Source organism: Lutjanus erythropterus, chromosome 10, assembly GCF_056507025.1.
Source record: "Lutjanus erythropterus isolate fLutEry1 chromosome 10, fLutEry1.hap2, whole genome shotgun sequence".
NCBI classification, from domain to species: Eukaryota; Metazoa; Chordata; class Actinopteri; order Lutjaniformes; family Lutjanidae; genus Lutjanus; species Lutjanus erythropterus.
Genome location: NC_139326.1, coordinates 8,599,843 through 8,614,447, shown reverse-complemented (window position 1 = coordinate 8,614,447; position 14,605 = coordinate 8,599,843). Strand labels below are relative to the sequence as shown.

General features: G+C 39.8%; 1 protein-coding gene across 1 annotated transcript in view; it reads right to left on the bottom strand.

Annotated features, from left to right (window-relative positions):
* LOC146320003 (GDNF family receptor alpha-2-like) overlaps nt 1-14,605 on the bottom strand; it is an 87,365-nt gene that overhangs the window by 22,827 nt on the left and 49,933 nt on the right. The window lies entirely within an intron of this gene.

Genomic DNA, 14,605 nt, shown 5'->3' with positions numbered 1-14,605 from the left:
ATGCCAAAGCAAACAATAAGGCTTAGCAGTTACACTTTATTTTACTGTACAATAATAAGATGTAACAAGCCGACTCGGTATCAGATTAGATGAATAATTAGACCCTTGTTAGACTTTATTAGAGGACACAGAACTGTCCTGTAAAATATGTAAAACCACATATCTGTTACTTCCCCATTTAAAAATTATATGTGAACCAGATCTACTAAATACAGAGGCAGAGAAATATTTTGTCCATGGGTGACTGCAATCATGTAATGCTGCAGGCAGATAATGTGATTTGATCAAAGAAGCAGGCATCTGTCTTGGCTACTCGGCTAATTATACGAGACTAGCCAAAAAAGGTGTAGCAGATATGAGATTTCACTTTTTTCTCAGTTTACACACCAGCTCTGTTATAATGTGTCCCTAACTACTCTAATGAAATCTAATAAAGGTCTAACAGTGTGAAATAACACAATTTAGTTTAAAATACAGCTCTGTTGTAATGTGTCCCTAATTACCCTCTAAGAAAGTCTAATAAGGGTGTAACAGTGGGAAATAACAAACTTTAGTGTACAGTACAGTTCTGTTGATTCCCTAATTGCCCTTTAATAAAGTCTAATAAATGTCAATAAATGATCTAATTCTGTCTGCTAAAGAACACATTATTTCTCGTTTTTACTGCACTCTAGTATAGTACAACTTCTTACATCTTGTGTATTATAACCGGCTTGGCAAAGCTGAGATTTGCCTACTATTCTTTTTTGACATTCAGGATTTTCTGCATTGTGCAGAAAGGCTCATTATGTCATATCAATTATTATGAAAAGCCTAACAATACAGCGTTGACCTTGTGGGTGGAGTGCTATGAATATATTTTGATTAAAAGGCCATAACATCTGTCAGAGTTATTTTTTTTCCCTTCCACTAAAAGACACTCTGCAGTGTCTTATGATTTGGTGGGCTGCGGTAACAATCATCTCTCCTGCTTTCCCACCTATCTTTCTGCTAGTGACCCCGAAATGGTCTCTTTGTAGCTCTGGTCAGAGGTGACTGTCCATTTTACCCGCAGCTATTTTCTCTTGAATGTGCCTAGACAGAGGCCTGCCTCTTTTTGGCAGCACTGTACTCATTGGGATTCCCAGTCAATACTCTAAAAGGGCAATGTGGACAGATGGCATTCAGTCAAAACACAAGGCAGTTTAGCTTAGCTGTCACATGACACAACCTTTCGCCCCCTTACTCAGCAGAGAATTGAAACCAACAAAAACTGTCTGATGACACGACCTCTCCTGCATTAATAAGCAGAAAAGCCAAAGTAACAAAACAAGCAACAATCTGAACTTGCATTTTCATCTAATTAACCCACTTTGTGTTTTATTTTGAAACAGTTACTTATGCATGATTGCATTGTTCCCTGTTTGGTGACCAGAAAATTGGCTCACAACTCAGTGTTTCTTTTACTTTCTCAGTTTCCCTGGCTCTCTGTGTCTGCTTCTGTCTACACCACCCGCTGCAGATGTCTTACAACCCCCTACTGAATGTTATGTCATTGGGATGAATGCTAAATCAAGCACGCCACACACACAAAACCCAGCACTGTCTGTTTGGTAAGGCGTGAGTAGATTATTCAAGGTTATCTGAACTCCCTAAATACTCAACGAACAAGGCAAACAGCCATCCCCCAGACAAAGTGTACACATCAAACAAATGGATGAACTGTCCCTGAAAAAATGACAGAGTTAGCAGTACACTGCAGAACAGTTGTTTCCAGTAATTAAAGCAAGACACGATTTTTTCATGCACCTGTCAATTTTGAGATCGCTATTTTGCTTCCATAACATACCTTCTTTCAGACTAGTGCAAACAAAATGTCCAAAATACACATTTAGGAGTTTATTTTAATTCAGATTTCTGTGGTGGAAATGTATGCAAATTAGGACATAAGTAATTAGATAAAGCCTCATTTGCATTATCTTTATGCAAGGTCTATTTATTGGTATTCATATTCATCCAAAGCCAATAAATCATAGAAATAGTTGGATAAACACAATATACCCCCCCCCCCCCCATGTCTCTGCACCAACAGAGCCCCATCCCTATCATAGTGTTACTGTACCATTTAGTAATCAAGCAGAATCGATTTCATAAACAATTACATGAGAATATACAGAAACTTAATGTGACCAAAATCATACAGAAGACACAAAAAATATAATAAAATAAACAGAAATGCGATGACGTTAGATAAACACTTCACATATGTATTAAATCTTGTGTTCATCTGGTGTCAGAATAATCGGAAAAACGAGCTGCGACTGGATGCCATCTCAAGTCAGAACAGCAACTCACGTCTGCAAAATTGTTTGTACACAACTTGAGGAGTTGTTGTCTGTTGACGTCATATACACAGAAAGATGGAGGACGAGAATATGTTTGATGGATAACTTTTTATTAATCCATGTATTGCATATCAATTGGTGGCTCACATGTAATTTGCAATGTCATTAGATTGTAATTGTTGGCTGGTGTCCACATAACGTGGCCTAGATTAGTTATACATGGAAAAGTTTATTAGCAGTAACCCTGATATGGAATCATGCAAAGCAATGTTTTAGTGGTTTAAGGAAATGCACTTACGCAGTGTTTCATGTTGTTTCCACATTAAGACCTAAAAGCTTATGACTTCACAGAAGTCAGAAGAGCAACTCCCCAACTCAGGAAATGAGACCGAGGAGCAAATGCAGCCTATAAGACAGGACAAGTGTAAGCACTTATTTAAACCGCTGTCTGGATAAAAGGGATCATATTTCTTGCTTGGTGACTAAGACTCATGTAGAGCTGCGCCAAATACTACACTGTTAGCAGAAGGTTCTATGGCTACTTCCAAAACATCTGAAAAGTTTTTAAATATTGATTGCCAGTAACTATTTTGTTTCGGACAAAACCAAAACCTATGTAAAAAGGGTAGCTGGTACTTGTCTGTATCGGTCACATACAGGATCAACACTATGGCATGAACCGTTAGCTTTAGACCAGTGAAGACGTTGTAAAACCTTGAACTGGATAGTGTGGATTGCATGCATTTGCGATCAATGGACCTGAAGTTTGTCTGCAGCTAAATTCGCATACTTCTGGACCGATCAGCTTAACATTTTTGTGCCCATTTATAACTTCTAACTAATGCCGAAGGACCTCTGTGATTCACAATTTTTGAAACACCTTGAAAATTCTTTTATTATGTCTTCACAGCTGTTGACACAGGCGTTATATTTTCAGGTCATCCAATTAAACACATTTTTGGCCAAAACTCAAGAATTCATATGCTAATTATGAAAAAATTACACACAAATATCTAATAGGATAAAATGATGGCTTGATGACATTTTATATCCAAAAGGTCAACTTCATTGTGACATCATAATGTTCAGATCTCTATCAGTCCTCTGTCCTTCTCTGTAAAAATAGTCTCTAAGTGAAGACAACATGTTTCTCACTGGAAATTATTCACTGGATTTAAAGAGTAAGAATTTCCATTTTGCCAAAAACTAACTTTTACTAAGTTCCTTCAAAATTACAGGTCAATATAGTGGTATATACGTAGTTCACTCATGAGTCTGGACAGATGTGGTCGTAAACTGTAATTTGACTGATTGGTGGTGAAAACTGTGAGCCAGTAATTCTATATTTTGACTGCTCTGTTTTATTCGACCATTGACAGCTGACCTCTGACTCTTCTTAACTGGCCTCTAGGGGGCGCAAGTGATCAACAACTGCTTGAATTTGAAGTCTTGTTTCACTTGGCAATGGATGTCGGGGTCATGTTAATGTTTGCAAATCTCTGCTGGTTGCATCTGGCAGTTCTGGTGGCATTGCAGTAGGTGCTTCACCATTTGTTGCCTGGCGTGGATCTGCACTGTACTGAGTTTACTCCTCTAGTTGTATTTTGTTTATACGGTAAGTGTATTTCGTACTTTAAATGACCTATTCTTGAACATTTCTGTTCTTCCTTTATTGCTAATATCATATTTATTTAGTCAATTGATTCTTTGTAAAAAAAAAAAAAAATAAAAAAAAAATAAAATAAAAAAATTAATACAACACACCAGAAACTTTTTGGAGAACTAATACAAAAAATAAATGTCCTTATGAAAGAATCAATCATGGTTATATCTATTAGTCATACCTTTTTCACCTGCCGTGCCTTTAATGACTTAGTCACATATCAAACAGTTCCGAGGGAAAATTTTAAAGTAAGGTACATACTGCAGCTATCAGAGAGACTCCTTAAGTACAAAGAGAAGCTCTGAGTAAGAATGATTAAGAGTGAAAGAGCACGCCCTAATTGACACATTCAGAACCACACATCGACCATTCTGTAGATAAGTCTGAAGTCCTATTGATAATGTTTGCATTAATAATAGATACAGAACCATTGGAGGAAGAGATTGTGAAGGAACGGATGAGGCCTAGTCGGTAATGGCTGCGGTTTTCCGTTATACCACGGCCCCTTAGAGATTACAGTTAGGAAGGTAAATGGGCATATACTAATCCATGTATTGGAATTAAATGCACACAACTCTTTTCTTTCCATCTCGTGCACCATCCCTCTCATTACTTCTCTTCCTCACTCTTGCTCTTTTGCTTTCCTCTCACCCCGTTTGGTGCTCTCATGTGTAGCCAGCAAGCTGAGCACGTCCTCGCTGAAGCTGAGGCCTGATTAAAGCCGCACACTGCAGCAAACTGTACTATGTATGAGGAAAAGGTCACCAATTGACACATGCTTCGCTTGCACAACCAGAGCTTTACGCTATCAAAAAAAGACATCTCTCTTTGATTGCTGGTGTTGTGACCAGGGAGATAGAACTGACTTCTAGAGGCAGGTGAGGCGAATCGGTTGTATATTTGTATGTGTACTTCAGTCTTTGTGATGGCCATTTTAAATTCGATTTCTGGAGAGTGAGAACATTTTGTGGAAACTGAGGACAGTTTGGACAGTCCTTTCTTCTTCAACACACGTGTCTGAGAGTTTAGACTTGGCTTTACATCTAAGAATAGAATTGGATTTAGGCTTAAATCTACGATATATCAGCCAATAATAGTTTGGGCATTAGACACATTTACTGTCTCTTGAGAGTAACTGAATTAGCCTACTTTACCAATTACTGCACATAAAAATTTAGTTACAGGAAAAGTAACTTTTACATGACTTTAAAATATCTGCTTAATTCTCTTATTGAAGCACACCCTATGTTATTCTACTGTAGTTACATTATTTTAGTGACAACTGTCAAATTTTCATTCTGTGTTGGTTTATGGGGCTCATGGAACCCCCTAGTGGCCGTAACCAAAAATGCATGTAGGGATTTTTGTATGATCTACATTTTTTACAGTTACATAAGACTAATATTTTACTGCCTTGCTCTATAATAATAAATATATAAAGGTAATCAAGTTATGTAACTGTGATTATTTTCATAAAACATTTATTCTGGTCTAATTATATGTTATGATAGCCTGTTTTGATGCACAGGACAAAGTAGGACCTGCAGGTTGTGAGTTGATTTATTAGGAAATACCATGGGTTCACGCAGGTGGGTCAAGTGACAAAGCAGTGGTCTGAGTAAGTTATTAATAACATACAGAAACATTGTGTGCAATAATCTACCTTCCACCTCTCTTCTCCTCTCGTCTCCCACTCTCTCTCAAACACACACACACACACATGCTGGCTGGAGCGGTGCACACAGTAACCAGCTCATCCAGTGCATGCTTCAGCTCAGCTGATTGGTGCTCAGAGCGCATCTAAACTGGTTAAATCTTGGAACTGTAGACTCCATTCTTTTTCTGGGCAATGCAGCCAAACACGAGGCTAAAAAAGACAGTACAGACTTACACATGTGGGCTGCTATTTTGCTGAAATTCACTGTGTGTGAGAGAGAGAGTAAAAGAGAGACACAGTTTATGTCTTTAATGAAGGGTTACTTTTTTGTTGCTATTCATCAGCTGCTATCAACAAGCCTGCAAAGCTCATCTCTAGAGAAACACTAATAGCTGGGGTCTGTATCTGGTTGACTGTCAAGTTATGCAAGAGTTTGGATTCTGTAAGAACTGAAAAATGAGAATGTGTCTGCTACTATCCTGACAACTAATTTCCATATAAACAAAACCTCTGATGTACACATTATATTTCCTCTACATTTTTTGTGAACCTCCAACCTCCTTCAAACTGCTTCTATGCTGTCATTGAAGCCATTATCACCGATAGGAGTTAATAATACTCCCGACTGCCAGAGGGCAGCAACGATTAGTGTTACTGTGTGTGAGCTACACTTTTATTGCCTGTTTAGAAACTAGGATGCTGGATTTAGATGTTAAGAAAGCGTTGCTACAGTAGTTAATAAACAGTCATATGATGAACAGTTTATATTAAGGGGCCTTCACATGATAAGAAATTTGTCCCGAACTTACTGCAAAGTGGGGCGCAGAGAGGCAAACCACAGCGCTACGTCCTGTCTGCCTGGTATACAAACAGTGGAGCTACCTTTAGCTCTTGATGTAGTTAAGTTCATAAACTATATGACTATATGACTGTTCACATTTCACCAGGCATTATGTTTACTGGTGAGATCGAGAGGCCGATGCCTCTACTGGTCCTGGTAGGATATATTATTTTTTAAACGATGTCAAGTAACATGAGATTTTCAGATGATTTCTTCATTGTGTGTTGTGTTGAGCATTTTCTTTCAAACTGGCTAATCCTGGTGCAGTCATGGACTAAGACATGAATCATCAACAGACTACTATCACATAATGCCTAAAAAATTGATCAGACAGCTGCAGCTGATTCAGAAAGTTGCTGCTCGTCTCCTCACTAAGTCTTTACACTGGCTCCCTGTCTGCCAAGAAGATATTTTAAAATACTGCTGCTGGTTTCTAAAGCACTGAATGGCTTCTGCTACGTTATAAACCATCTAGACCTCTCAGGTCATCTGGAACAAGTCTGTTTTCTGTCCCCAAAGTCAAAACTAAACATGGGGATGCAGAAGACAGTTGTTATGCAGCACATAACTGGAACAAGCTCCCAGAAAACTGCAGCTGAGTTGCAGCTCTTTTAAATCAAGACTGAAGACTTTTCTGTTTGGGCTTTTGATTAATATCCTAAACAGCACTGTAACTTTACTTTCTGATATTTTTTTTTTTACCTCACTTAACTCTTTAAATTGTGTTGAAATGTATCTTTATATTGCTTTATGTTCCTTTAATACTTTGTCTTGACGCTTATGTTTTTGAATTGCCTTCTTGTTGAAATGTGCTATACAACTAAATAAACTTGCCTTGGATTGCCTAATGATAAAAGAGGATGCTTTCATTTTTGTTGCAATTGTTGCAGTAATGCCCCTGTGCGTGCGTAAATACACACACAGCGTCTTTCTGGGGAGATGCACCCTATTTCACAACCCCACCCATCTGCTATTCATCATAACATTAATATTTATGATCCACTGATTGACCACAGTGCCTGTGGTTGTAACTGTGGTCCGTGCATCACTACTGTGCATGCATTCATCATAGGTGAGCTCAACAAATAGGTCATTTTCAGGCCATTTAAATAACAGTAATTATAATTGCATTATTTGAAAAAGTAATTAGTTAAAAGTCTTGTTACTGCCAAAAATAGTAGAACTGTTACTCCCAATCTTTATAGTCTGTGCAGTGTACGACACCCTCAGTCTTTACACCTTTGATTCTGGTAAAGAAATTTCCTCCCCCAAAGCCTTTTCCAAGGAAACAATAGAAGAGACCTCAGGAAGTGAAGTTTTGATGATTATCACCTTGTTCTCACATACAGACTTTACATTGCAGGGTGTCCTGCTGCTGCCCCTCATGAGTCTATAGTTTCAGGCGTATTTGGGTTGCGCATGTAATTTCCATACTAAGCTCCAATTATGCACTTCTGTTGCCACCATACCCGCGCACAATGAAGTACTTAATTTGAGAAACCGGTTTCCACACAGTCAAGTCTTGGTTGCTCATTAAAGTTACAGTATATCACAGAGGGCGGACCGTATGTGTGTGAACATTAGGTTAGGGAAGGATTAGCGGCCAGGGAATACAGTGGGGGTCCTCACATGTACGAGAGCCAAAAAGTGTGTGTGTGAGTGAAAGTGAGAGAGAGGAACTGATGATAAAAGTGCAACAACATCCTGATTTCTTTCAGCTTCGTCTCAGAAGCTACCGAGTAATGCCATCTGGGCCGGGCGTTCTCCCTACACTGTTCTCCCTCAGTGGAGGCTTGAGTTGTCAGATACAACAGAGCAGACTGTTGATTTAGGGCAGTGTGTGTGTGTGTGTGTGTGTGTGTGTGTGCATGTGTGTGCGAGTGAGTGTAAAAGAGAGAGAGAGAGTATCCTGTGAGTTTTCTGTAAGCAAAGGCGACCTGGTACAGTACATCTTCCAAACTGGGTCAGGTTACCTGTACAGTGATCGATTGTCTCTCAGCTTCCCACTTTGATAACCAGTGGCCAAAGAACTCAATCACAGAGCACCCAGTGAGCCCGGAGACCAGGGGATATAAATCAAAGATAGAAGTGTTGCATTGATCGCTCAGACAATCAATACAGTACATATATACAACTCAATGCTCTTTGGGTTCAGCTTCATTGGGCTTGTGTTGCACGATCTGACATGGAAATGGATGGAGGAGTTTCTCTACTTGCTTGCATACAGAGGTGGCAAAAGTACATACATTCTTTACTTAAGTAGAAGTACAGATACTTGTGTAAAAAAAGACTCTTGTAAAAATAGAATTACTGATTCATCTTCTGTACTCAAGTAAAAGTTAAAAAAAAAAAAGCACAGCCTCTGAAATATACTCAAATTATACTTATTTTTTTCATCCTTTCTGTCTTTTTACGTCTTTTACATAATTTTTTGTCATTTTACCTCTTTTACATTGTTTTTACCTTGTTACGTTGTTTTCGTCTTGTTATATATTGTTATGTTATTTTCGTCTCATTATGTCATTTTAGTCTTGTTAGGTATTATTATGTTGTTTCTGTCTTGTTATGTCTTTTACGCCATTTTTTTGTCAGGTAATTTTTTTTAAATATATATTTTTGGGATTTTATACCTTTAATTTATATGACAGGAAATGGGAAGAGAAAATGGGGGAACAAACACAACAAAGGGCTGCAGGCGGGAGGCGGGAGTCGAACCCACAGCTGCTGCAGAGGACTCAGCCTCAGTATATGGCGCGCTGAGCTACCAGGCCATGTTTTTAACATCATTTTTGTCTTGTTACGTCTTGTTATGGCGTTTTCATTTTATGGCATTCTTTTCATCATTTTCGTCTCGTTACATATTGTTGTTTTGTCTTGTTGCTTTTTGTTGTTTTTATCCTGTTACGTCTGTTGTACATGATATGTTATACATGATATGCACTGATGCATCAACCAGGGAAAATCTTTTTCTTTATTGTCCCATCCATTTAGGTTTGATGTTGGAAAGGTGGTGCACAGTAATGCAAAAATAAATAAAATAAACTGAGTGAAGTTAAGACACAAGAAAACTCCACTTAAATAAGTAAGACGTAAAGTATTTGTACTTAGTTACTTCCTGCCTCTGCTTGGATACATGCACACATGCTCACACTCCACTGCCCAGAATGGCACATCCAAATATAGCCTATTGTCACTCTGTGGACTCAGCAGTCCCTCATGAATAGATGTTGGATCCATTGGAAGGATGGTGAGAACAGAGAGGAGAAGCTGTGAGGAGACGAGGGAGGAGAACAGTAACAAACACAGCAATGTCTGTTTCAGTCTGTTTGTGCAGGATTATGGAAGAAAATAAACGCAATAACTGCAGCAGAAGTACAACCAGGTGTAAGAAATACGATCTGCTCCATTTAATGCTTGTTCTCTGTCCATCTACAGTCCCTAGATCTCCAGAGTATGTCAACAATTGCCTCCACAGAGACAGGGAGGAGTATGAAATCTTCCAGTGCAATATGCCACATAAGCCCACGCCAAAATTATACATTTGAAACCCTTTCAAATATTTATTTTTTGTTTGATTGAGCTCTGGGCTCCACCTGGAACAATCTGAACAGTCTCCAAAGGTGAAATCACAGCCAATCTGGCATCCGATGTGCTCAAGGTAAAACTAAAAAAAAAAGAGAGTATTTGAAGGCATTTTCACAGCGCAAAAGCAAGAAACTGCTGGCCTCTCAGAGTCTAAAAATAAATAATGAAATAGGTGAGTCTACATTTTTAAATCCGTTTTGACTTGGGCGTGTTTTGAGCCGTGACCCTTTCTTCATCGGAGTGTGTTGCAGGGAGTTAAGCTCGTCTTTGAGATGGCCTGCAGAGTCTGCTGCAGAGATCCATAGCTGTGTGACCAAAACACTGACCTCCAACCCGCCGCAGTAGCTTTACAGCCCAGATCGATTCTGCGACCCTCCCTTTCTCTGTCTCATTATCTCTCCCTCCTTCCTTCTCTTCCTCCTCCCATTCCCTCGTCCTCCTCCTCCTCCTCCTCCTCCGCTCTCAATCCGTCCCTTGTGTTAAAATGAAATAGGCTTGGGCTAACTGTGTTTCCCCTCTTTGGAGTCAGACAGGCGTACCCAGGGGGAAACAGGCCTGTCGTTGAATGATCTTCCCCTGCTTTTATCAACACATCTCTGAGAGGGAGGAGAATGGAGCCAGGGAAAGTTTCCTCTGGAGTTGTACTTGAGTGTGCTGCCACTACTGTGTTGCAAAAGTTTTTGGAAAGCTCTTTCTAGGATTGCGTTTACCAAGGTTGCACAAAATAAACCCTAATTTGTAGACTTTGTGCACATTAGCATGCCAAATAAGTTTTAAATTCAATTTGCTTGTACCACATACTGAAGGAACAGGACAAATCAAGAACATAACGTGCTGGTTGATGCAATGTCTCAATAAATTATCGGAGCAAATAAGGTAAGAAAACAGCACTTCCAAGGTCTTCCAGGACACAGACCCGTCCTGTGAGGATGTCTGACATCATGTAACAGACAGAGGACACTGAGACAGACAGAGGACGCGTTAAGAATATCTCACAGTACGGTGGTGATTGTGGACACCTCCAGGCAGGATAAAATCACCAATCAGAGAACATTTTCAGCACAGCACTGACCAATGACATCTCAGTCTAATTGAATCGTGGTGACATTCTCTTGCATGGCAGCACTTACTCACTGCAGGAGAATGCACCACCCAAATAGCAGATTATTAGAGTCACGTTCAGGCTCAAAGTGGTTGTGAGTGAGTGTGTGTGTAGTGTGCGTGACTGCTGAATGGCTGTCAGTGAAGGCCGCCGTGTGTCCGTACTGTATGAGTGTGTGTGCGCTCATCGAGCTGCTGACCTCAGTGGGGCATTACGCAGCTACAGATAATGAGCTTTAACGTTCTATTTCATCTTTCTCAATAAGGAGGTGCACAGCAGACACCTGAGGGCCTAAAGGTCAGAGAAAGCAACTCAGCCTGAAAACAGATTACACAATGCAGGCAAGCAGGTAATTATTAAGACAATCATAAATCGGAGAGGAGGCTGATAGAGCTACCCTCCTTTAGCAGCATGCTGGTTGGATTTAGTGCTGGTGGAGAGGAATTGGCTTTTCGCCATTAACACTCAGCCTCGACAGCTGCTAACCTCAATAGAAACAGGATAAATGTGACGCAGCATAGATATACTTCTCACAAGGAATTGTTGTGCATGAAGAGCAACACTAATTTAAATTTTAATCTGACTGTAAATCATCCTAACCTCTTACAGATACAAATGATTCTGTCTAGTCATCCAAATCAGCAAAACAAAAAGTAGGCTGATACAAAAGTGGCGCAAAAATGTTTTTACACTTAGATTAGTGGTGGTGGTTGTTTAAAAGTGAAGACAACAACTCCCACGTTCCCACGCCACTTCACGACATCATCAAACTACGTCTTTTGGTATTGTTTTAATATGAGAGACCCCTACTGGCTGAATTTATATACTGTATGTTTAAGATATCAGGGCAGCTGAGGCCCAATATATAATGCTGATATTAAAAAAAAAAAAAAGAAAGAAAGAAAAGCCATGTCATGTAATTCCATTTTTCCATATACACTACAACTGAATATACTGGATTATCTTAGCCAATAATATATTAATTTAGATGGAATTTTTATGAAATGAAGTACACTGGGTTATGATGGAGAGCGCTTACATCATTCCACAGCGGCCACACTGACGAGGCTGCCTGCAGATCTGTCTGCAGACATCATGGTTTTTCAGCTCATGAGCGCAGGCATCAGCCAATGCCGATTATCTCAAAATGCTATCTTCAATCGGTCAGATCGATTGGCTGACTGATTAATAGGTCTATCACTATTCACATACAACATCACATTTGTGTTGTGTTATGTGCATGACGTGCACCTCTAACTGTGTTACATAAAAGCCATAATATACAACATTTTCCTTAAACACGGTGTATGGGCAAACATAATCCTTTTAAATCATCACCTGAAGTGTGTGGTGGTGTGTGCATCTGCACTGACCCTGCACTCTGCCTGTATTTTCTCATTTTCTTATGTTTTGCTGTGCTTAGGATGCTTCTGGGCTTCAGCCTATTTGGCAGTGGTGCATGGATCCCAGCCAATACAGTGCACAGGTTCTGAGGTCGGGACTCAATAAAAAACGTAGCAACCAACGGTTACATCGCATTCTCCGTCTCTTTCCCCTGCTGAGAGCTGCAGAAAGAGTTCTGCACGCACACACACACACACACACACACACGCACACACACACACAGGCAGAGCAGACTGAGGATTGCTTCGGATGTATTCACACAAAATCCGGTGTTGTGCTGAGCTGTGGGCATGTATATTTGTGCATTAGAAAATAACAGCTGTGAAACGTTTTATTTCTCAGATTCGCTGCTTTTTTCACTCACTCCATTCAGTTTATAGGTCTATCTCCCTTTCTTGTTCACTGAGCTGGAGAGGAGGGGGCAACTTTGAATGCTGTTAACAAACAATTCTATATATTTTACCTTTGAGAAAGTGCTCGTTCAAATCTTCTCAAACATTCATTATGATGTGCATTCTTTTCTGACTCTGCTTACCGAGTGACTGGAAGGTTGAATAAGGACAAATTAGTCTCACAATTAGTCTCAGGGGCCATCACCAGGGAACAAGATGCTCTACATGACCAACACTGGAGTATTGATCAGCTGCTTAAGCAATGCATTCTTAAAAGGTATTTGAACGAGTGATTTGCTGTTAGATTGACGTATGTAAAGGGGAGAGGAATTTCAATGACTGAAGTCAGGATAACATATTATTCACTCAAGTGACCTAACAAAACCCATTCCAGATTTGTCGAATTAAAGCAAACAGTGACAATCATTTAAAATACTTTACTGAGGAAGCAGCGGCGTCTAATTTTCAGGCAGTTAGAGTAATTAACGAACCAGGGAAGGTGCTGTCATCTTCAGTGGCTACAGAGGTTGGACAGCCATAAACTGTGTCAAGACCCGTGACTGACTGTCGGTGAATTGTATCAGCTGTCTAGTCATCTGTCACACTGGGACATGAAAAAGTGCCCCAAAGGTTCCCCTTCTGATAATTCTCACATCACGAGTGTTATTTTTAGTATCGAGCTTTCAAGGGTCTAACACTTGGTCAAACTTCATTAGGTTCATAAATGAGCTTTTAAATGCTTAGAATTATTCAAATGTCCCACATTTTTTATGCTATTAGACTAATGAACGCAGAGCATACCTCCTTCACCCAGACATAGCCAGACGTAGCACATGGTCTGAGGGGTAAAGAGATCTTGACAGCTGATTTGGCTGATAGTACAACCACTGTGTTTCACCTGCTCTCAGCAGCACTAACACAAGGAAACATGTCACGGCTGGGTAGGTGTGAATTGAATCCGGCCGCTTGAATCCAATAGAGGCCCCATGCAGCCAACGTGATCCACTAATGTTTTGTTCAGCTTAATTGAGCGTTGTCCCTTCAACTTAGCCTCACATCTTCATCCTCCATCTAATAGCCAGCGCTCCCCTGAAAGTCTAATTACTTCACTGGCAAAGTTACAGCGGATAAATATACAACTTTAGGATGCCATGGCAGGCAGGAAATTACCATCAAACAGGAACTCTCTCTAACGCATGGATTCAATTTTCTTTTTGCACAATTTCCATGAATATAAGGAGATGATAATGAATCTTTAGATGTGTTTGGCGGTGGCGCATCTCATAACCACGGTGCTAAAATCTGTCCATCAAAGCGACAAAACAAAAATGCACAAAAACAAACACACACAGACAAGCATGCACATAAAATTAATGTCTGCCCTGCCACCCCGTGCACTACAAACATACAGTATAGGACAGAAGTTTTCAAAGTCTGAGACTATGGGCCTCATACAAAGGATGGAAAAAGCCACCCCCATATTTTACTTGATTAGTTTTGTCCAGTTCCTGGATCTCCATAAGATCATTATGTGTTCTTTGATCCCATAGACAGAGGACCTTTTTAAATGGGTTTGATGGGTTTGAAGGGTTTTATGTAGAACACACCAAGATGGTTCTACTGTGAACCTTTTTATG